The 20044-nt window shown below is 47.9% G+C and overlaps 1 protein-coding gene and 1 long non-coding RNA gene across 13 annotated transcripts in view; one reads left to right on the forward strand and one right to left on the reverse strand.

Annotated features, from left to right (window-relative positions):
• Window positions 1-4172: 4172 nt before the first annotated feature.
• On the reverse strand, window positions 4173-9544 carry LOC131506300 (uncharacterized). The gene is made up of 3 exons (XR_009258844.1): window positions 9438-9544; window positions 4718-8700; window positions 4173-4681 (listed from the first exon to the last, which is right to left on the reverse strand). It is a non-coding gene; the product is annotated as an uncharacterized LOC131506300 (long non-coding RNA).
• An 878-nt stretch (window positions 9545-10422) lies between these two features.
• Window positions 10423-20044, forward strand: part of LOC131506289 (zinc finger protein 14-like) — a 53483-nt gene continuing 43861 nt past the window's right edge. For 2 of the 12 annotated variants that reach the window (XR_009258834.1, XM_058719743.1), the window contains exons 1-2: window positions 11300-11699; window positions 19607-19816. The gene's annotated coding sequence lies outside the window, so the exon portion shown is untranslated. Of the gene's footprint in view, window positions 10531-11298; window positions 11700-11724; window positions 11969-12391; window positions 12556-19606; window positions 19817-19839; window positions 20031-20044 lie in introns of those variants that run through there. The other 10 variants (XM_058719748.1, XM_058719750.1, XM_058719746.1 and 7 more) reach the window with 9 other exon arrangements.

The raw sequence follows: 20044 nt of genomic DNA on the forward strand, positions 1-20044 counted from the left end.
TCAGTTGGCGTGGAATGTTGGACATCACCATGTCATTTGGAAAGCCCACTGCAGCTCCAGGAAAGGATTCCTGAGGTCAACCCAAAGAGTTGCCCATACAGTTTTCAGGCCTTGTAACCCAAACACTAATCCTGACAAGCACACTTCATTGTACACTCCAGTCAGCCCTTCACGGAGACAACTGCACTACTGTGGCTTCAGTGCCTCGAACTTCCTGCAACCTACCTAACCAAAACCCTAACCCTAACCCTACGCCTAAACAGAACCCTCAACCTAAACCTAACCGTATCTCGAAACCTAACCCTACACTTGACCCGCACCATCGCATGGGCCCTCACTTCAGCCATCGAGGGAGATCACAAGACTGGAGTCGCTTCAGCCCTGATGGTGACATCCCTGGACCGAACCCTAACCCTAGCTAAGGCTCTCTCCCTATGGGGAACCAATACAAAAGTCTGACAACACCACGCGCCTGGGGTCCAGAAGCAATGCAGGATCACTTGGCATACAACATGCAACCTCACCATGTCGTTTCCCAGACCCGGGTACAGATGCCCAAGAGGATTCCTGAGGCTACCTGACCAGTGGCCCATTGAATTGTGTGCCCTTGGAAGCCAAGGACTAATCCTAGCCGGCACCCTCCCTTATGCCCTCAACACAGTCCTTTGGGGAGACAACTGCACTGCTGTGGGTTGAGCGCCTGGAGCCTCCTTGGACCTAACCCTAACCCTAAACCTACCCCTAACTAGAACCCGCAACCAAAACCTAACCCTATCTCGAACCCTAACCCTACACTTGACCCGCACCGTCGCATGGGCCCTCACTTCAGCCCTCGAGGGAGATCACGAGACTGGAGTCACTTTGGCCCTAGTGACGTCCCTGGACCGAACCCTAACCCTAGCTAAGACTCTCTCCCCACAGAGACCCAATACCAAGTCTGACAACACCACGTGCCTGGGGTCCAGAAGCGGTGCAGATCACTCAACATAGAACGTGGAACATCACCATAATATTTCGAAGTCCAGGATGTAGCTGCAGGAGAGCTTTCCTGAGGCCCACCCGAAGAGTGGCCCATAGAGTTGTCTCACCTTAGACCCCAAACACTAAGCCTGACCAGCACCCTCCCTAGTGAACTCCAATCAGCCCTCTGGGGAGACAACTGCATTGCTGTGGGTTCAGCGCCTGGAGCCTCCTAGGACCTAACCCTAACCATAACCATAACTCTAAAGATAACCTTCAAGTGAAACCTAATCCTATCTCTAACCCTAACCCTCCACTGGACCCACACCCTCACATGGGACCTCACTTCAGCCCTCGAGGGATATCACAAGACTGTCATTGCTTCAGCCTTGGCGACGTCCCTGGACCAAACCCTAACATTAGATAAGGCTCTCTCCCCATGGGGCCCCATTCCAAAGTCTGACAACACCACACGCCTGGGGTCCAGAAGCAGTGCAGGATCACTCGACATAGAATGTGGAACATCACCATGTCATTTCCAAGGCCTGGTTACAGTTGCAAGAGAGGATTCCGGAAGCCACCCAAAGAGTGGCCCATACACATCTTTGACACTGAAATTCAAAGACTAATCCTGACCAGCACCCTTCCTTGTTGACTCCACTAAGCCCTTCAGGGAGACAACTTCACTGCTGTGTGTTCAGTGCCTGCAGCTTCCTGGGGCCTAACCATAACCCTAAACATAACCATCAACCAAAACCTAATCGTATCTCTAACCCTAACCCTACACGTAACCTGTGCCCTCGCATGAGCCCTCACTTCTTCCCTCGAGGAAGATCAGGAGACTGGAGACGCTTCGGCCCTGGCAATGTCCCTGGTCCAAAACCCTAACCCTAGCTAAGGCTCTATCCCCTTGGGGACCCAATTCCAAAGTCTGAAAATAGCACGTCGAAAGCACCACAACAGCTGCCTGATAGGATTCCTGAGGCCTACCTGAAGGGGGGCCCATACATTTGTCAGACCTTGGAACCCAAAGACTAATCCTGACCGGCACCCTCCCTTGTGCACTCCACTCAGCCCTTCGGGAGACAACTACTCTGCTGTGGGGTCAGTGCCTGATGCCTCCTGGGACCTAACCCTAACCCTAATCATAACCCTAATCATAACCTTGACCCTACACCTAACACTAACTATCACACTAACTCTACACCCAACCCACACCCAAGCATGGGCCCTCACTTCAGGCATTGAGGGAGATCACAAGACTGGAGTCGCTTCAGCCCTGGCGACTTCCCTGATCCGAACCCTAACCCGAGCTAAGGCTCTCTCCCCTTGGGGACCCAATTCCAAAGTCTGACAACACCACGCATGGGGTCCAGAAGCAGTGCAGGAACTTCATCATGGAATGTGGAATAATACCATGTCATTTCCAAAGCGCGGCAGCAGCTGCACCAGAGAATTCCTGAGGCCTACCGGCAGGGTGGCCCATGCCTTTGTCTGCCTTGGAACCCAAAGACTAATCCTGATCAACACCCTCCCTTGTGTACTCCACTCAGCCCTTCAGGGAGACAACTGCTCTGCTGTGGGCCAGTGCCTGGAGATTCCTGGGACCTAACCCTAACGCTAACCCTAACCGTAAACCTAACCATAACCCTCAAACTAAAACTAACCCTATCTCTAACCCTAACCCTATCTTGACCTGCACCCTCCCATGGTCCCTAAATTCAGTCCTCAAGGGAGATCAGGAGAGTGGATTGCGTAGGCCCTGGCGATGTCCCTGGACAACCCTACCCCTAGCTAAGGCTCTCTCCCCATGGGGACACAATTCCAAAGACTGACAACAGCACACACACGGGTTTGAGAATTGGTGCAGAAGAAATACTCTGCATGGAACATGGAACATCACCATGTCATTTCCAAATCGCGACTGTAGCTACAAAGGAGGATTTCTGAGGCCTACACGAAGAGCGTCCATACAATTGTCTGGCCTTGGAACCCAAAGACTAATCCTGATTGGCACACTCCCTTGTGCACTCCACTCAGCTTTTTGGGGAGACAACTGCAGTATTGTGGATTCAGTCCCTGGAGCCTACTGGGACCTGATGCTAACCCTAAACGAAACCCTGACCATAACCCTCAACCGAACCCTAACCCTATCTCTAACCCTAACTCTAACTTGACCCACACCGTCATATGGGCCCTCACTTCAGCCTTCGAGGAAGATCAAGACAGGAGTCGCGTCGGGCCTGGCTACGTCCCTGGACTGAATCCTAACCCTAGCTAAGGCTCTCTCCCCATTGGGACCCAACACCAAAGTCTGACAACACCACATGCCTGGGGTCCAGAAGCAGTGCAGGATCACTACGCATAGAATTTGGAACATCACATCAATTCCTAAGCCTGGCTGCAGTTGCAAGAGAGGTTCCTAAGGCCTACCCAAAAAGTGGCACATACAACTGTCTGGCCTTGGAACCCACACACTTATCTTGACCAGTACCCTGCCTTTTGCACCCACTAAGCCCTTTGAGGAGACAACTTCACTGCTGTGGGTCCACCCCCTGGGGTCAGCTGGGTCTTAACCCTAACCCTAACCCTGATCCTGACCCTGACCCTGACGCTGACTCTAACCCTAAGCCTACACTAACCCCCAAACCCTAAACCTGACACTAACCCTAACACTAACCCTAACACTGACACTGACCCTAACCCCTAACCCCTGACACTAACCCAAACTCCTAACCCTAGCCCCTAACTCTAACACTAACCCACACGGTGAATCCGAACCCGAAGCCTAACTTGAGCCCTAATTCCTAACCCAAACACTAAACCCTTACCCTCACCATAAACCCTCACCCTAAACCCTCACCCTAAGCCCAGTCCAGGTACTTGTCCCCAATGCCCCTCTCCAGACCCTGACCTGCCAAGTGCCACTCTTGGTCTCCACATACTGCTTCCAGTCCCTTCAGCCCCTTTCTCGGTCGCCCTGCAGCCCACTCCCAGCCCCCTCCAGGACCCCCGCCTTGAGAAAGGTGCAGAGATTTCCCATACACCCCCTGCCTCACTCATGCACAGCCTCCCCTGTTATCAACCAGATGGTACATCTGTTGGGTCCATGAACAGTGACACATCATTATCGCCCACAGTTCACGGTTTACATTAGAATTCACTCTTGGCATTGTATACTGTATGAGTTTTGACAAATTTAGACTGACATGTACAGAGTAGACATTTTTTATTTTATTAAAATCCGTGTAATCAATTTTTTTCTTACATGGCTTGGTTTTTGCTGTTGTAAATAAAAATATCACCAAACCCAAGGTCATGTAGCTTTTCTTCTGTGGTTTCCTCCAGAATTTTCAGTTTTGCATTTTAAATTTAAGTCTATTGACAACTTTGAATACATTTTTGTGTAGTTTGTAAGGCTGGTATAAAATGTTCACTTTTTCCCATATGGGTCTTTTGGGGGGGCTCCCATTGTTCCTGTTTGCTCTGTGATGAGGGAGCTTGGGGCAAGCTGAGGGCAAAATACATGCTGGGGCACACACACACACACACACACACACACGGAATACGTGGTATTCCAAGGACGCTCCTGCCTACCCAAGAACAAAGGAAAAGGGTTTAGGTGTTTGCCATAATGATGTGGGAAACTAAGGCAAATGAAAAATTAAATTCCCTAACTGCCTACAGCCCATTGACAAGTCCTTGGAACCAGCAGAGTGACCTCCCTCTAGGGGCTCAGTTGCCTCCATGACGACACTTTGCTGGGGGCAAAAGAGAACCTTAGCTTAACATGATCCCAACCTCGAGGCTCCTGTAACTCTATTTTCTTTATCTCAAGTCCCCCAAGATATATGCTGGCAATCATACTCCAAGCGTATGTCCCCCCCCCCCCATATACATTTGAAGGGTCTCATGACTGGGGTTTTATTAAACGGTAACAAATGGCATTTCCCTAGCAACAGCTAGCCCCTCAAGGCCCTGGAAACCTTGCTTCCAATATACCTTAGAGACTTACTCTATCCCTGCCCCCCTCCCAACCTGAGGGTATAGAATGAGTTACTCCTCATGACCCCAAACAGCTCTTCCTGCCCATGGGTCCTGCCCCCATGCTTTAACAAAATCGCCTTTTTGCACCAAAGACATCTTCAGGAATTCTTTCTTGGCCATCGGCTCTGGACCACCCCACCATCACCCCAAAACTTCATCATCTGCATCTAGCTCCTCGCCAAGATCACTCACTTCATTATGTATACTTATGTAAGTCTTGGAATGTGGGTGTGTGAGTTCTTTAGCTTTGTTCCTCAGTCCTATGTTGTGTATTCTAGCACATCCCTTTGCTCACATTTTGATTGGGACTTAGCTGAATCTGTACATCAAATTAGGAAGAATCCTCATTTTAAGAATATTGAGTCTGTGGATCATGAAAAACTAACATCTCCGCATTTCCGTTTTATTTGCGACCTTTCAGCAGGGTTATGATGTTACTGAATGCAGATTTTTACATACGTCGTTAGGTTCATGCCAAAGGAACTTCAATTTGAAGGTTGCCAAATGGCTATTAAAAATGGCATTTTTAAATGTTCAAATTCCAACTGTTAATTATTAGTGGGTGGGAAAGCAGTTGGCCTTAATAAGCTGACTTTATGCTTTGATTCCTGGTCTGTGAGTGCATTGCAGTCAAAGCCAGGAGCGGCGGGTGCATTTCATTAACATCCACACCCACGAAGACCAGGAGGGGTGCCAGGCAGCACTAAACGGGAAGCTCTGAGCCCCTGCGCTGCTCCCTGCGGCCAGCAGGGGGCGCGTGCACTTTGCGCCAGCCGGGGCACCCTGGAGAGCGACCACCGGGGACACGCGCACTGACGGCTATGGGCTGGGGAGGGGCTGCGCCCCGCCTCCTGGAGGCTCCTCTCAGGCAGGGAACGCAGAGCCTCGCTCCAGGGTGTCCCCGCGTGGGCCACTCTCCGCCTTCGCAGTGCCGCTTTAGGGGGACTCGGCGCCGGCGCTCAAAGGACAGCCACCGCGGGAGTCTGCGAGGCCAAAGTGGAACTTCCGGGGCAGTCTGAGCAGGTCCAGATGGACCCCAGCCTCCACCCAGAGGCAACTTTGCCTGAACACGCATTCCTTGCTAGTACACTTTTTCTTTTTAATCCCCGCCTTTGGCCTTTAAAAACCTTTTCCTATTTCACTCAGAGGAGCCTCTCTTGCCGGATGCAATGTACCCCCACCCACAAACCGTTTAATAAAGCCAATTAGATCTTCAAATTGACAGGGTTGAATGTAGTTTTTTTAGCACACCAAGGGGAAATGGGGCCCCTATGTACATGCTTCTATTGCCTTTTAATGTTTCATTTCCTTATAACTCTATATAAAGTAGTTGAAAAAACAGATGTACTAACATATTTGAAATTCCAAAATTTTATTTACACCCCAAACAGAAGTATTCCAGTACCTTACCGTTTTTTCCAAATTCAGAAAGTGTATTTCTAAGTTCTTTTAAAGCTTCACATATATCTAACCAGCTTTCAAAGTCACTTTCTCTCATTTGTTTTAAGCAAGGGGACAGGCCTTCTAATAGCACACAACTTCATATATTGCCAGTTTCTCCTTCGTTCAAAATAATGTATCACACTGATAATTTGCATTTTAAAAACGGTTTTGATTTCAGCTGTGTGCACTTCCTCTTTTGACATGATGTATATTAGTACTTGGTAAAATGTTAATTTGTGACGAAATTGTTCCGGTAGCATTCAAACTTGGTGCCCCATGTCTATCTGTGTGTCTACAGGTAGTCTTCTGAAAAGAAATGAGAATATCCCATGTGCTTGCTGAATTAGAAAAAAATGGATTTATACTTTGTACCCTATTTTAAAAGGTTATTCTATTTATATTTATAGAAACGGAAGTTTTAAATACTTGAGATCGTGAGCTGAACACAGATTGGCACAATGATTTTGGGAAGGGGACATAATAACTTCTCCCTTTATCTAGGTTGCCAAAATTGACCATTATCGTATCTCTGGCCAAAAGCAGTTTTATATCAGTATCATGTTGCCAATTAATAATTACCTAACCTAGTCCATTTCCATTTTTTTAAAGCAAAATGATGTAATACAGTTTCAGTGCAAGGTAAAAGGGGAACAACTAGGAAAACCTCCTGCATGTCGTTACTCTCTACATTGTAGAAGTGTGTTTCTCTTCTAAAGAGTAAACCAGGTCTCTGTAAAATGTTATTTAGTCCTATCTCATATTTTATTTAACATGATGGCTGATATTCTGTGTTTAACTTTCCCTCATGTAAAATATTTTAGGTAAGTAATTTAACTTTACATTGCTCAAGACAAAAACACATGACAACCTATGTCCTAACACGGCTTTGCATTTCTTTCTTACCTTGCAAGAAACTGTATAGCTGAAGCAAAAAACAAAAAAACAAAAAACAAAAAACAAAACAAAAACAAAAAAAAAAAAGGAGGGGGGTAAAAAGTTTAATGCTAATTTCTGTTGCACCTGCATTCATTTTTTTAATGTTTATTTACTTTTGAGAGAGAGAAACTGAACATGAGTTGGGGAGGGGTAGAGAGAGAGGAAGACACAGAATCTGAAATAGGCTCCAGACTCTGAGCTGTCAGCACAGAGCTGGACATGGGGCTCAAACTCGGGAACAGCAAGATCATGACCTAGGCTGAAGTCAGACACTTAACCAACTGAGCCACCCAGGCGCCCCACTGTATTCACTTTCCTAATCTAGACTCTGGGAAACTGCGTTGTACAGAATGCGAGAGGAGTTACACTGAGCAGACACGCTACAAACATCCCCCAGTTAGGGTGGGATGTGTAGACTATTCCTCAGGTACTGGTGACTGCCTGAGAACAGAGGCAGGGAGAAAAGAAATAGTTAGTTGATGTGGAAAACAAAAGCAAAAGGAAATGCAGATAACATCATTTACAGTCATGTTGGGTATGAAACTTCCACTAGGGTTTGTAACTGTCTTTTTTGTTTGCTTGTTTTTTAAGAAAGAGAGCGTGAGCAGGGGACAGGAGCAGAGGGAGAGAGAATCTTAAGCAGGCTCCATGCTCAGCCAGCACCCCGAGGCAGGGATCAGTCCCATGACCCTGGCATCATGACCTGAGCCAAAATCAAGAGCCAGGCACTCAAACAACTGAGCCACCCAGGCGCCCAGTTTCTAACTGTCTTAATGATTTACAAGAAAAACACCATGTTAACAATAGACCTCCAGGAACCTATAGGCTCAATTTCCTGGAGCCTTAAGGTCACCCTCCCCTCTACAGGATGGAAAACCTTCTAGTAGTCAGTCTTCATAATCTCAGTGCAGTGCTTTCTGCCCACAGGTTCTGTTCCCATGCTTTAACAAAACCACTTTTTTTTTGCACCAAAAACATCTCAAGAATTCCTTCTTGGCCGTCAGCTTGGAAAGAATTCATTTCAACATCGGTGCCTACCTGCTGCTGCCTGTGCAGAATTTTCTAAGTATGTGTCAGAACCTGGGATGCCATCCCAAGTCATCCTCTAGTGCCTGGGAAACACTGAAAGGATACCCAGGGACCTCCTGGTGGTCCATCAACAGCCCCAAAGAACACAAACCCAGAAGTCCAGACATGAGGGTGGCTGGCAGGAAGTGCAGAAAGGCAGTCAGCACGGAGACAGGGCTGTGGCCTGATGTTTGGTATAGGCAGGGCTTTGGAGACAGGCAGAAATGGATCCTAAGTCCAGCTTCCCTGGAAAACACATGCACAAACCAAAATAAGAATTGTCTCTGAATGACAGATTGTTTTCAGACGAATTTTCATGCCCTAGCCTAGTCTGTGAATTTCTATTTTCAGCATTTTGGAAAAATGAACACATATAAATAGTAATCTGGTATTTTTAGAAGAGAGAAGAAAAATGAATATTGCTCCTAGGATATGAATTGGATTATATAAGAAATAAGGATGACAATCTATTCTAGGACCTTATGCTAAACATATAATGTGCCATTTGGAAACCACATCATAAGGAAATAAAACCCATGAGTACTTTTTTTACATTAAGTTTCATAGTTTCCATGCATCACTTGACCTAGTGATGACAAAAACCCTGAGCTCTATGAAAGTGAGTTCTTGCTGCCCCTAAGTAACTGTTTCTAATGAATGATGCTAAATAAGGTATAAGTATTATCTAATAAGGTTTCCACGACACATGACACATTATGTGTAACATAAAAACTTTGTCCTGACTGTTGGCCTGTTGGTCTTTCATATCTCACACATGGTACACACTTCATAGATATCACTTCTTGAAAAGAAGCCTCATAAATTTCATATTTGTATTTCCATTCTAAAAATACTGAAACAAGCTCACTGCAGTCGTACCATATGAAAAACACATCTGAAGAAAAAAATGGATATTGTATGTGTGGTACCATAGCAAACACTGAATACCAAAATAGGATATTCACTCACTCCCTTTCACTTACTCCGTCTTTCCAGGTCCATTAGACAACCTACATCCGGTATTTCAGCTTCTTTTTCCAGTGGGCCACGGGAACAGTGAAAACAGCAGCCAGGGCATTTTGACCCATCAGAGCCACGGGGGAAGGGGGGAGGATCTAAGTCAAGCCAGGAACCACTTTCTGTGGTTACTGTGGACCCCCGCGAACTTCACCGATGCTCTGCCTGACTCTGGAAATATTCTAAGTGGCCATGAGGACCCAAGAGCCACTAGTGTCTGCCTGGAAAGGTGGGAGACGGTGTCTATGCTACTGAATTCCTATCCAGAACTTCCTAGGTTACTTCAGGAGCACGGGAAATGCCACTGCCCCAAATGGGAATCTCAAGGGAAGCTTTCTAGGCCTGCCTGGAAAGGCTGCTGCTGGACTAGAAGCCGCTGAGAAGGTGGTGAGCACACTAAAGAACGACAACAAATTTTCTAAGTCCTGAGGGGAGGGAGGGGGAGGCAGGGAACAACTTGTACCATCCCTGAACATTTGTACAAAAAGGCCACAGGAAACTTGAAAATACAGTTGGAAACCTTAGCTCACGGCCAGCTCAGTCAAAAGATGACAAGAACGACGGGAAGCTGTTACACTAGTTCTGTTAATGTAACAAATGATCAATATCCTCACGGAGTGCACATGAAATTGGTGTAAAATTACTTAGGACCCAACAATATTTTCAAAATGTTAACGCAGGCTGGGAAAGCACGGAGACTTCTAGCATGACCCTCACACAATAAGGTTAAAAGGGAATGCATTTGGGATGTGCCCCCTGCTACCCACCCACCCCACCCGCCCCCGCCCCTCTGCCAGCCCTCCGCTGCTCCCGCTGGGTCGAGCCCGGGCACTCCCGTCCGCTAGGACCGCTTCCCGCAGTGCACAGGACCCCCCACGTGGCATCCTCTAGGCTGCTCATTTTACTCACTCTCCCTTCGCGGTCGCCCGGCGTCTCCCTCCCGGTCTTTCTTCCCTCAAGTCGCCGCCCACTAGGCACTCGGCGACGGAACGGATGCCGTCTACGTCCTAGCAGCTCACTTTCCAGTGGGATATCGGGAATGTAGGCACACTCTGGCAGGTACGGCCGGGGGAACAGGTTTGGGGACAGAACAGCACGAGGTGTCACACAACGGGGTCGTCCCCTTCCCCAGCCCCGGGCCCAGGGGCCTCGCCCACAAGGTGACCGCGAATGGAAGGCCTGGCCACGGCAGGGCATCACTGCAGGAGGATGAGAATGGCTCGGAGGTGGGTCTGGGAGAGGAATGGGGTCAGGCCAATATCAGGGCCAGGGGCGGAGGCGGCGGCCCCGTGGGTAGCAGGGCGTGGGGGGAACGTGAAGAGCAAGAACCCAGGTCCGAGGGAGGACATGGCGTGGGCGGGGACTAGGGAGGGTGAGCAGAGACCAGGAGGAGACGTCAGCGGAGGGGCGGGGCCGGTCAGGGCGTAACCAGCGTGGGGCGTGACTTAGGAAGGGGGGCAAAGACCAGGATGGGCGTCAGCTAAAGGAAGGGGCCATCTTGGGGCGTGGCTAGCGCGGGCCAGGGACTAAGGAGGTGAGCAGAGGGAGGGGACGGAGTCGTCCACTGAGGGGCGGGGCTGCTGTAGGACGTGACGAACGTGGGGCGGGGCATAGGGAGGGTGAGCGGGAACGGGACAAAAGCCGAGGGGTAGGGCCGGGGAGGACGTGAGCAGCGTGAGGCGGGGACTAAGGAGGTTGAACAGAGCAGAAGGGGACCTAAGCGGAGGGGCGGAGCCAATGCAAGAGGTGGGGCAGAGCGAGGAGGGCCCTAAGGGAGGGTTAGGGGGAACGGGGCGTCAGCGGAGGGGCGGAGCCGGTGGGAGGTGTAACCAGTGTGGGGCGCGGCTTAGGGAAGGTGAGCAGAGACCAGGACGGAACGTCAGCTGAAGGACAGGGCCGGCTTGGGGCGTGGCTAGCGCGGGACTGGGCCTAGGGAGGGTGAGCGGATTTTGGGGCCGGGGACGTCCGCTGAGGAGCGGGGTTGGTATAGGACGTCGCGAACGTGGGGAGGGGCCTAGGGAGGGTGAGCGGGAACCGCACAAAAGCCGAGGGGCAGGGCCGGTGTAGGACGTGGCCAGCCATGTGGCGCGGCCTAGGGAGGATGAGCGGGGAGTGGGTGTCAGGCGAGGGGCGGGACGGGCGTAATACGTGGTCACCGTGAGGCGGAGCCTAAGGAAGGTGAGCAGAGCGCCCAGACGTGGAATCAACGACCGGCGGGTCGAGGGAAGGTGAGTGTAGACCGGGAACGACTTGTCACCTGAGGCGGGGAGCCAGACTGGACGTCGCCACGGAGGGGCGGGGCCTAGGAGGACGAGCGGGGGCGGGCCGGTTTGCGGCGCGGGCCACGCCCCCTTCCGCCCCCGCCTTTCCGGTCCCGCTCCTCCTTGCGTCCCACGCGCCAGCGGACTGGCCGCTCTTAGTGGGTTTGGGGGTGCTTGGTGTCTGGGGAGCTGGCTGTTGCTTCCCTAGCTGCCGTGACTGTTTCAGGGAATTCCAGGTGAGACTCAGAGCCCTGGGCCTTTTGCACTGAACGCGCCGATGTGCCCCGGTTAGGGTGACAGGTGTGTGCACAGCCCCGTTGGCTGGACACGGCGGGCTGGGGTTGCGGATCTCGCGGGACCCCAGCGGCTGCCCTTGGCGTGCGGGTTAGTTGACCGGGAAGGCGGGATCTGTGCTAGTGGCGGAGAGCCGGAGGGATCGGCGGGACGTGGCCCAGAGCAGGGGGTGCTCAGAGGGAGGCTGAGTGTCTGGGACTTGGGGGAGAAGCGTGGGTGCCACCGAAAATCGCTTTGTGTCGTTAGGTCCTCGGTGTTGCAGCTTTACGTTTTCCTGGGGCGACTCCCAGAGCTATCTGAAGATTTTTTTTTTTTTTTGAGAAGCATGGGATATTCTTTTATTTCTTTTCTTTTATTGTATTTAGAGAGAGTGCTAGCGGCGGAGGGGCAGAGGGAGGGACAGAATCCAAGGCAGGCTGCAACCCTGAGCCAAGCCAATACAGCGCTGGATCCCAGACCCTGGGACGATCTGAGTGAAAATCGAGAGTCTGATGCTCAACCGTCTGAGCCACCCACGCCCCCGATAAGTGTGGGATATTGTTTTTTGTGGGGGGTTTTTTGCCCTTAATTTTTTTTGTGCTTATTCATTTTTTGAGAGACGGAGAAAGAGTGCTAGCGGGGGAGGGGCAGAGAGAAAACACAGAATCAGAAGCAAGCTCCTGGCCCCGAAAGCCCCTTGCGGCTCGAACCCACAGATGGTGAGATCAAGACCTGAGCGAAGTCGGACTCAACCGACTGAACCACCCAGGTGCCCCAAGTGTGGGATATTATGATCACTGCTTTTGTTTTCTATTTCTTAATGTTTTATGTCAAGTTGGGACAATGAATGAGGTTTGTAAAATGGATACCATTTGGGAATATGTGGATTTTGCTTTTAATTGATGAAAAATTGATTTTTCAATATCTGGGAACATTTGATAGGGATGTTTCTTGTTTGCCATTGTTAACCTTAAAAACAAAACTGCCAGGGGGCCCCACACCAGACACCAAGCTGAGCATGGAGACTGCTTGGTTGCTGTCTCTCCCTGTGCCCCTCTTCCCTCCCCTGTGTGAAGGCACATTCTCTCTCTCTCTCTCTTAAAAAAAAAAAAAGTAGAACTGCCTGTTATTTTAGCAACAACAGATGATGGGGTTATTTGGGAATGTGTAAAAGAGAATAGCAATCCGGGACAACAAGCTTTAGAAAAACTGTAGGGAAGCATGGGAACAAGGGAAGGCTTGCTTTTTTAAGGAGAAAAGGGGTAATTTGGGAAGGTTGCTGGGAGCTAAAAGTCCACGGGAGTGAACTGAGAGTTTGAAGTGTGGTGGCTTCTCACTGGCTGAACTGTTGTTCTGGGGGCTGAGGAAAAGGTCTCTTCCTCCTGCTGGACTTGTTGAGTAGTATCCACGTGCAAGGCCAAGTCCCCAAAGGGTGCAGTCCCTCTTCCTGTTGGGTCTGCAATTGACTGTGTGTTCTAGGGTGTGAAAGTTTTCCCTGCCACATCTCCCCACTCCATTTTAGGGAGGTTTCCTATTACTAAGTTTCACACCATAAACATTAAAAATTAGCTGTCAAATTTCAGTGGCTTCATTTATACCTTTTTTAAAGTTTTATTTATTTATTTTGAGAGCATGAACAGGGAAGGGACAGAGAGAGAGGGAGACAGAAAATCCCAGGCAGGCTCCGCACTGTCAGCACAGACCCAGATATGGTGCTCGAACTCCTGAACTGTGAGATCATGACCTGAACCAAAATCAGGAGTCAGACACTCAACCCACTGAAACCCCAGGTGCCCCAATATACCCTTAATAAACCTTAACATGAAAACATAAGTTAACATCTCTTTTTTATATTTCCTTTGGAAAATCTAATCCCGGTTGGAATTTGGCAATACCTGATTCCAGCCACTCATGCTGCATAACTTCTCAAGGATTATTTACAAGAGAAGACATGCTTCTGGCTTTCTTACAACTTTTTTTTAATGGTTTTTCTTTTTAATGTTTATTTATTTTTGAGAGAGAGTGAGCCACAGGGGAGGAACAGAGAGAGGGAGACACAGGTCCAAAGTGGGCTCCATGCTGACAGCAGAGAGGCCAAAATGGGGCTCAAACTCATGAAACCTGAGATCATGACCTGACCCAAAGCACGCTTAACCAACTGAGTTAGCCAGGTGCCCTCTTTCTCAAAACTTTGAGTTGATTTAATATTTGAACTCAAATCACCTCAGAAATTGGAAGATATGTTTCTGTTAGGCAACAGAATAGTAACCACTATGGAGTTCCTATAAAGAAAAGGTCCCAGTACTCCTCCAAGTCTCTGAATCTCCATTCCCCTGAGCTCACCTTACTCCACAAAGACCTTCCTAGCACCTAGACATAACAGCTGTCTCTCAATCATCTTGAGCTTCCATCAAGGAATCTTGCATTTTCTAAGCTTGTTAGAAATCAGAGATGCATAAAAATTTACAACATAAGGACTAGGATACCCTGGGAAATCTTTGGGAATTATGTATCAACAGGGAAGAGCCTAGGGATTTGATATTCTCTTATTTTCTGGAATAAAGACTGCTTATGTTCTGTCTGATAAACTAATTTTCTTGTGCTCCTAAGTTAAAGGGTAGTAGGAACCAGGGGCTCCTAGGCGGCTCAGTCGATTGAGCATCTAACTTTGGCTCCGGTCATGATCTCACCGTTCATGGGTTCAAACCCCACGTCAGGCTCTGTGCTGACAGCTTGGACCCTGGAGCCTGTTTCAGGTTCTGTGTATCCCCCCTCTCTCTCTGCCTGTACCCCAGTCCCACTCTCTCTCTCAAAATAAGCACATACATGAAAGATTAAATAATATTAATACTAAAAAGGATAGAAGGAACCAGCACTAGGAAGCCAACTATCTCAGACCCAATTTAAGTATCTCTATCTTATTCCTTTGAGGTCTGTGTCTGCCTTCTCCACTCTGCATCAGATATCACTGTATTGGGATAAATATAAGGAGCTCTGTCTCAGTAATTGTATATTAATGCTTCTATCCATTTTCCTTTCAAAAAAGCTTCCATATTGTCTTTTGTTTCCTAAAAATTACAAACTGATTCTAATACTTTTTGCCAGCGATGAAAACAGCACAAAACAAATGATATTTAATAAATATTAAAACTTAGCTTTTAGCTGTCACCCAAGGGGTGTTACTATGACTCTCTATCCCAGTGCCTACACCCACTTGCTAATTCACAGTCCTGTTTGGCTTGTCCCACCTCGGGCATTTGCACTTGTCTGTTTTTCTCTGTATGACTCTTCCTCTGATCTCCTCATGAATGATTGCCACTATCATTTCTCCACTTTCTCAGAACCACATTCTCTGAATGCATGTTTTTAAAACAACTTTTGTTTCCTAACAACAGATATTTTCAGGATTTATTCAACTATGCCATATTTACAACTGTGCCCCGGGGCCCCTGGGTGGCTAAGCCAGTTAAGTGTCTGACTTCAGCTCAGGTCATGATCTCACAGTCTGTGAGTTCAAACCCCATGTTGGGCTGTATGCTGACCGCTCAGAGCCTGGAGCCTCTTCCAATTCTGTGTCTCCCTCTCTCCCTGCCCGCCCTCTCTCTTTCTCTCTCTTTCACAAATAAATACACATTAAAAAAAAAAAAAAAGAACTGTGCATACAAGTTAAAGAGGGGAAAATCTTCTATCTGTTTTTGGATTTATTTTCTTATAGAAATCTTTGTAAGTTTTTATTCCTGTATAATTTATCAACATTCTGGGTCTTGAATCCATATGTCTGACCCCACTGCCCCTGCCATTCTGCAGAATGGATGTCGTGTTAGCAGGCATGAAAACTACAGTAATCTTATTGTCCATTTCCATCAGAGCTCTTGGGTGACCAAATGCATTGTCAATGAGCAGTGATATTTTGAAAAGGATTTTTTTTCTGAGCAATAGGTCTCAACAGTGGGCTTAAAATACTCAGCAAACCACATTGTAATGAGATGCGCTATCATCCAGCCTTTGTTGTCTGTTGATGGAGTTCAGCCAGGGTAGATTTAGTATAATTCTTAAGGGCCCCAGGATTTTCAGGATGGTACATGGGCATTGGCTTCAACTTAGTCACCAGCTGCATTAGCTCCTAACGAGAGTCAGTCTGTACTTCGCAGCTTTGAAGCCAGCCACTGACTTCTCTCTGGCTATGAAAGTCCTGGATGGCATCTTCCAACAGAAGGCTTCCAGTAGATTTTCCAACTTAAAAGCTGTTGGTCGGTGCAGCCACCAGCATGAGTTGTCTCAGCCAGATCCTCTGGATAACTGGCTGCAGCTTCTGTATCAACACTCGCTGCCTTACCTTGCAGTTTATGTTATGGAGGCGACTTCTTTTCCTTACTCCCACCAACCATCCTCTGCTCGCATCAGGTGTTTTTCTGAAGTTTGTTCACCTCCCTCATCCTTCAGAGAATTGAAGAGAGTCAGGGCCTTGCTCTGGATTAGGCTTTGGCTTCAGGGAATGGTGACCTTCTATACAGACCACACAAACCTTCTCCATATCTACAATAGGTCTGTTTCAGTTCACTTTCTTTTTTTTAATGTGTATTTATTTTTGAGATAGAGACAGAGCACGAGCAGAGGAGGGGCAGAGAGAGAGACACACACACAAAATCCTAAGCAGGCTCCAGACTCTGAGCTGTCAGCACAGAGCCCGACACGGGGCCGGATCCCATGAACCGTGAGATTGTGACCTGAGCCGAAGTCGGACGCTTAACCGACTGAGCCACCCAGGCTCCCCTCACTTCACATTCTTATCATCCATGTGTTCACTGGAGTTGCATTTTTAATTTCCTTCAAGGACTCTTCCTTTGCATTCACAGCTTGGCTGACTTTTTGGCACAAGACACCTAGCTTTCAGCCTGTCTCTGCTTTCAGCGTGCCTTTCTCATGAAGCTCATTCATTTCTAGCTCTTGATTTAACGTGACAGACCTTGAACACTTAGGAGGCCGGTGTAGGGCTGTCTCATGGAAAAGAGGCCCCAGGAGAGGAGGAGGGGGACAGCTGGTAGGTGGAGCAGTCAGAATACACACAACACTTACTGATTAAGGTAGCCCACACCTATGGGCACAGCTCGTGGCACCCCAAAACAATTGCAATAGTAACATCAAAGATCACTGAGCACAGACCACAGTAACAAATATGATAATGAAAATGTTTTAAATATTGTGAGAATTCCCAAAATGTGACACAGAGATAATGTGAGCAATTGCCCTTGGAAAAATGGCACCGAGCAACATGGCGTTGCCACACACCTTTGTGAAAAGCAGTATCTGTAAAGCACAATACAACAAAGTGTGCCTGCCTGTAGTTAAGACCTGGAGGAGAAGAGGTTCTCTATTCTTCTGGGCCCAGGCCACCGCCTTCAGCAGCCCCCTCCTCTTCATCTCCAGGCAAGCAAATGAAATCCTAGAGCAGACCCTTCCTCTTCTCCAAGTCAGATTTAGTTGACATGCTACCGACTGCCATGCTCTACACGCACAAAATATGATAGGTTCCATGAATAAATTATACCTTCAATGTTCATTTTCCCATACATAGGATGTGTTTCAACTATTTTTGAATAATACGAAAAAGTATATACGTCTTAGGATCTGTCTTCATATATAAAAGAATAAATTACTTGTGAAGGAAAATCAGGCAATGTATTTTCATTTCAGGCACAGGCATTTGGTTCCCAAAAGAACAGTTTGTCCTTTTTTTCTTCTTAATGTGTTTGTATCAAATATAAAAGTGAACCTCTAGTAACTCTCAAAAGGGAGCATAATTTTTACAGCGGGAATTTAAGGTAATCAGGTTCTCGTTTCCCTGGTTCTCTGACACGTTCCTGTCTTGCCAGCCTGGTCACACTGCACCATCCTTGAGGCAATGAGGGCTTCTGCTCATCAGAAAGGAGTGTCTGCGGTAGGAGACTGTGGACCAGGCTTGTGCCACACAGAGAGTGGAGCTCTATTAGAGAGTAAGAAGGATACGTGGTCAGATCCTGCGTTGTTTAAGGGCTCATTTAGAAGAGATCACTTAAAGAAATTTTTAAAAAACAAGAAAACTTTGTGTACAGAATCCCAAAGGATGTCATATCTTTTAGGAAAACTTGTAGTAGAAAATACAGATGTTTTAGTCAGTTTCCTAAAAACTTATTTGAGCAAAGCCTTAGGACTCCCCATGGAGGTAGGCAGGAGCACTATTAGAGACTTTCCCCCCTCCCCTGGTAACAGAACTTGTGTAAAATTGCTGAGAGAAGCCAAACCATTTGTGTCCCAGGGGCTGAGAGCAAACTACAGTCAGGTGAGTTGGGTGGACTGGACGGGGAGGCAGGCTAGTGGATTTCTGAAGATGATGGCAGGTCTAAAGGTCCTTCTTGTAAGGCCAGTGAGAAAGCAGGGAAGAAGTTAAAGCTGGAGAGTGTTAGGAATGAAATTTGTGCTTGTAAGTGATATTAGCCCCACCCAGCAGCCTCTGGAGAGGGGAGTGGTTGATGGAGGTTGAGCTCTAGAAACACTCTTGAACACTGGAGACCAACCTGCAGGCTGGTGAGAGCTTCCATCTGCTGGAGGGTAATCCTGCCCACCTCCATGGGGACTGATGGATCCTGCCCTGGGGACCCTTCTGGACCTCACCCGTGTACCTCTTCATCTGACTGTTCATCCTTGTAATAAACCAGTAAAACTGAGTAAAGTGTTTTCCTAAATTCTAGGAGTCATTCTAGAAAATTGCCAAGCCTAATTTGAGGGATTGTGGGAACCCTTGAATCCACAATGCTCTCGGCAGAAAATGTGGGCGGCCTGGGCACTACATTTATGGTTGGCATCTGAAGTAGAGGAAGTCTCATGGGGCTAAGACTTTGAACTTGTGGGATCTGATGCTGACCCCAGGAAGATGGTATCCAGAATGAACTGAATCCTTGGACACCCAGGCAATGTCAGAACATTAGTTGTTGGGGTGAAGAAAACTATTTATATGAATTTTTAGATTTTGAGCAATCCATGACTGTTGTCTGTCACAGGGTGTTGGTCGGTAAGTGGGTGGAAGAAATGGACGTATAAGGGAGGTAAGAAGGCAGAACTAACAAAATAGGCTTTTTTGTCTCAGATGTTGGGCACGAGCCATGTAACCAGGCATTGGGATAGGTCCCGTGTATGCAGTTGGAATAAAACAGCTTTTTTTTTTTTTTTTTTTGGTCCTGCATGCATGCAGAAAAGAGTGCATGGGGATTGAGGTGGGCAGTAAAAGGGATGGAATTAGGGGCTGATAGACTTTAAGTGGTGTCAGTGGATGAGCTGGAAAGAGAGAGGCTCTGATTGCTGGAGGGATCTCCGGTTCTTCATCTGACAAGGCATTCCTGGTAAGACCTGGCAGGGGGCTATTCCACTTAAGAGGACCATGTTTAGAAATCTGAGTTTGGGAAACAGAACACAACTGAAATCCGAGCTGTATCATTCCTAACCATGTACTTTCCTCATCTTGCTAAAGTTTCCTGAAATTGTGTCACGTGTCCATGTCATTCTGGGCTGCAATAATAAAATACCACACATTGGTGGCTTAAACAACCGACATTTGTTTTTCACAGTTCTGGAGCCTGGGAACTCCCAAGACCAAGGTGTCAGCAGATTCAGTATCCTTGATGTGCCTGCCTTCTCACTGGGTCCTAACTTGGTAGAGAGAGAGAGAAAGAGAGCTGTGGTGTGTTCCTCTAAGAATTACTCCAGTCCCTTCACCGGGGACCTCCTCTCAAGACCTCATCTAAACCTAATTACCTCTCAAAACGCCCCACCTCCAGGTACCATCACATGGGGAGTTAGGGCTTTGACATACGGACTTGGGTGAGGCTGGAGGGGACACTGCCATCCGGTCCATAACAGTGACTGTACTGAAAACAGCAGGATCTATTCTGAGGATTAGTTAAGTGAATGTTCTTAAGTTTCCAAGCAGAGAGTCCTATTATTAAACTTTGAATTTGTCTTCCTTATTTTTTGGACTCCAGGTGTAAGGAGGTGAGTTTTGTCTA

The sequence above is a fragment of the Neofelis nebulosa genome, chromosome 3, assembly GCF_028018385.1.
Source record: "Neofelis nebulosa isolate mNeoNeb1 chromosome 3, mNeoNeb1.pri, whole genome shotgun sequence".
Taxonomy (NCBI): domain Eukaryota; kingdom Metazoa; phylum Chordata; class Mammalia; order Carnivora; family Felidae; genus Neofelis; species Neofelis nebulosa.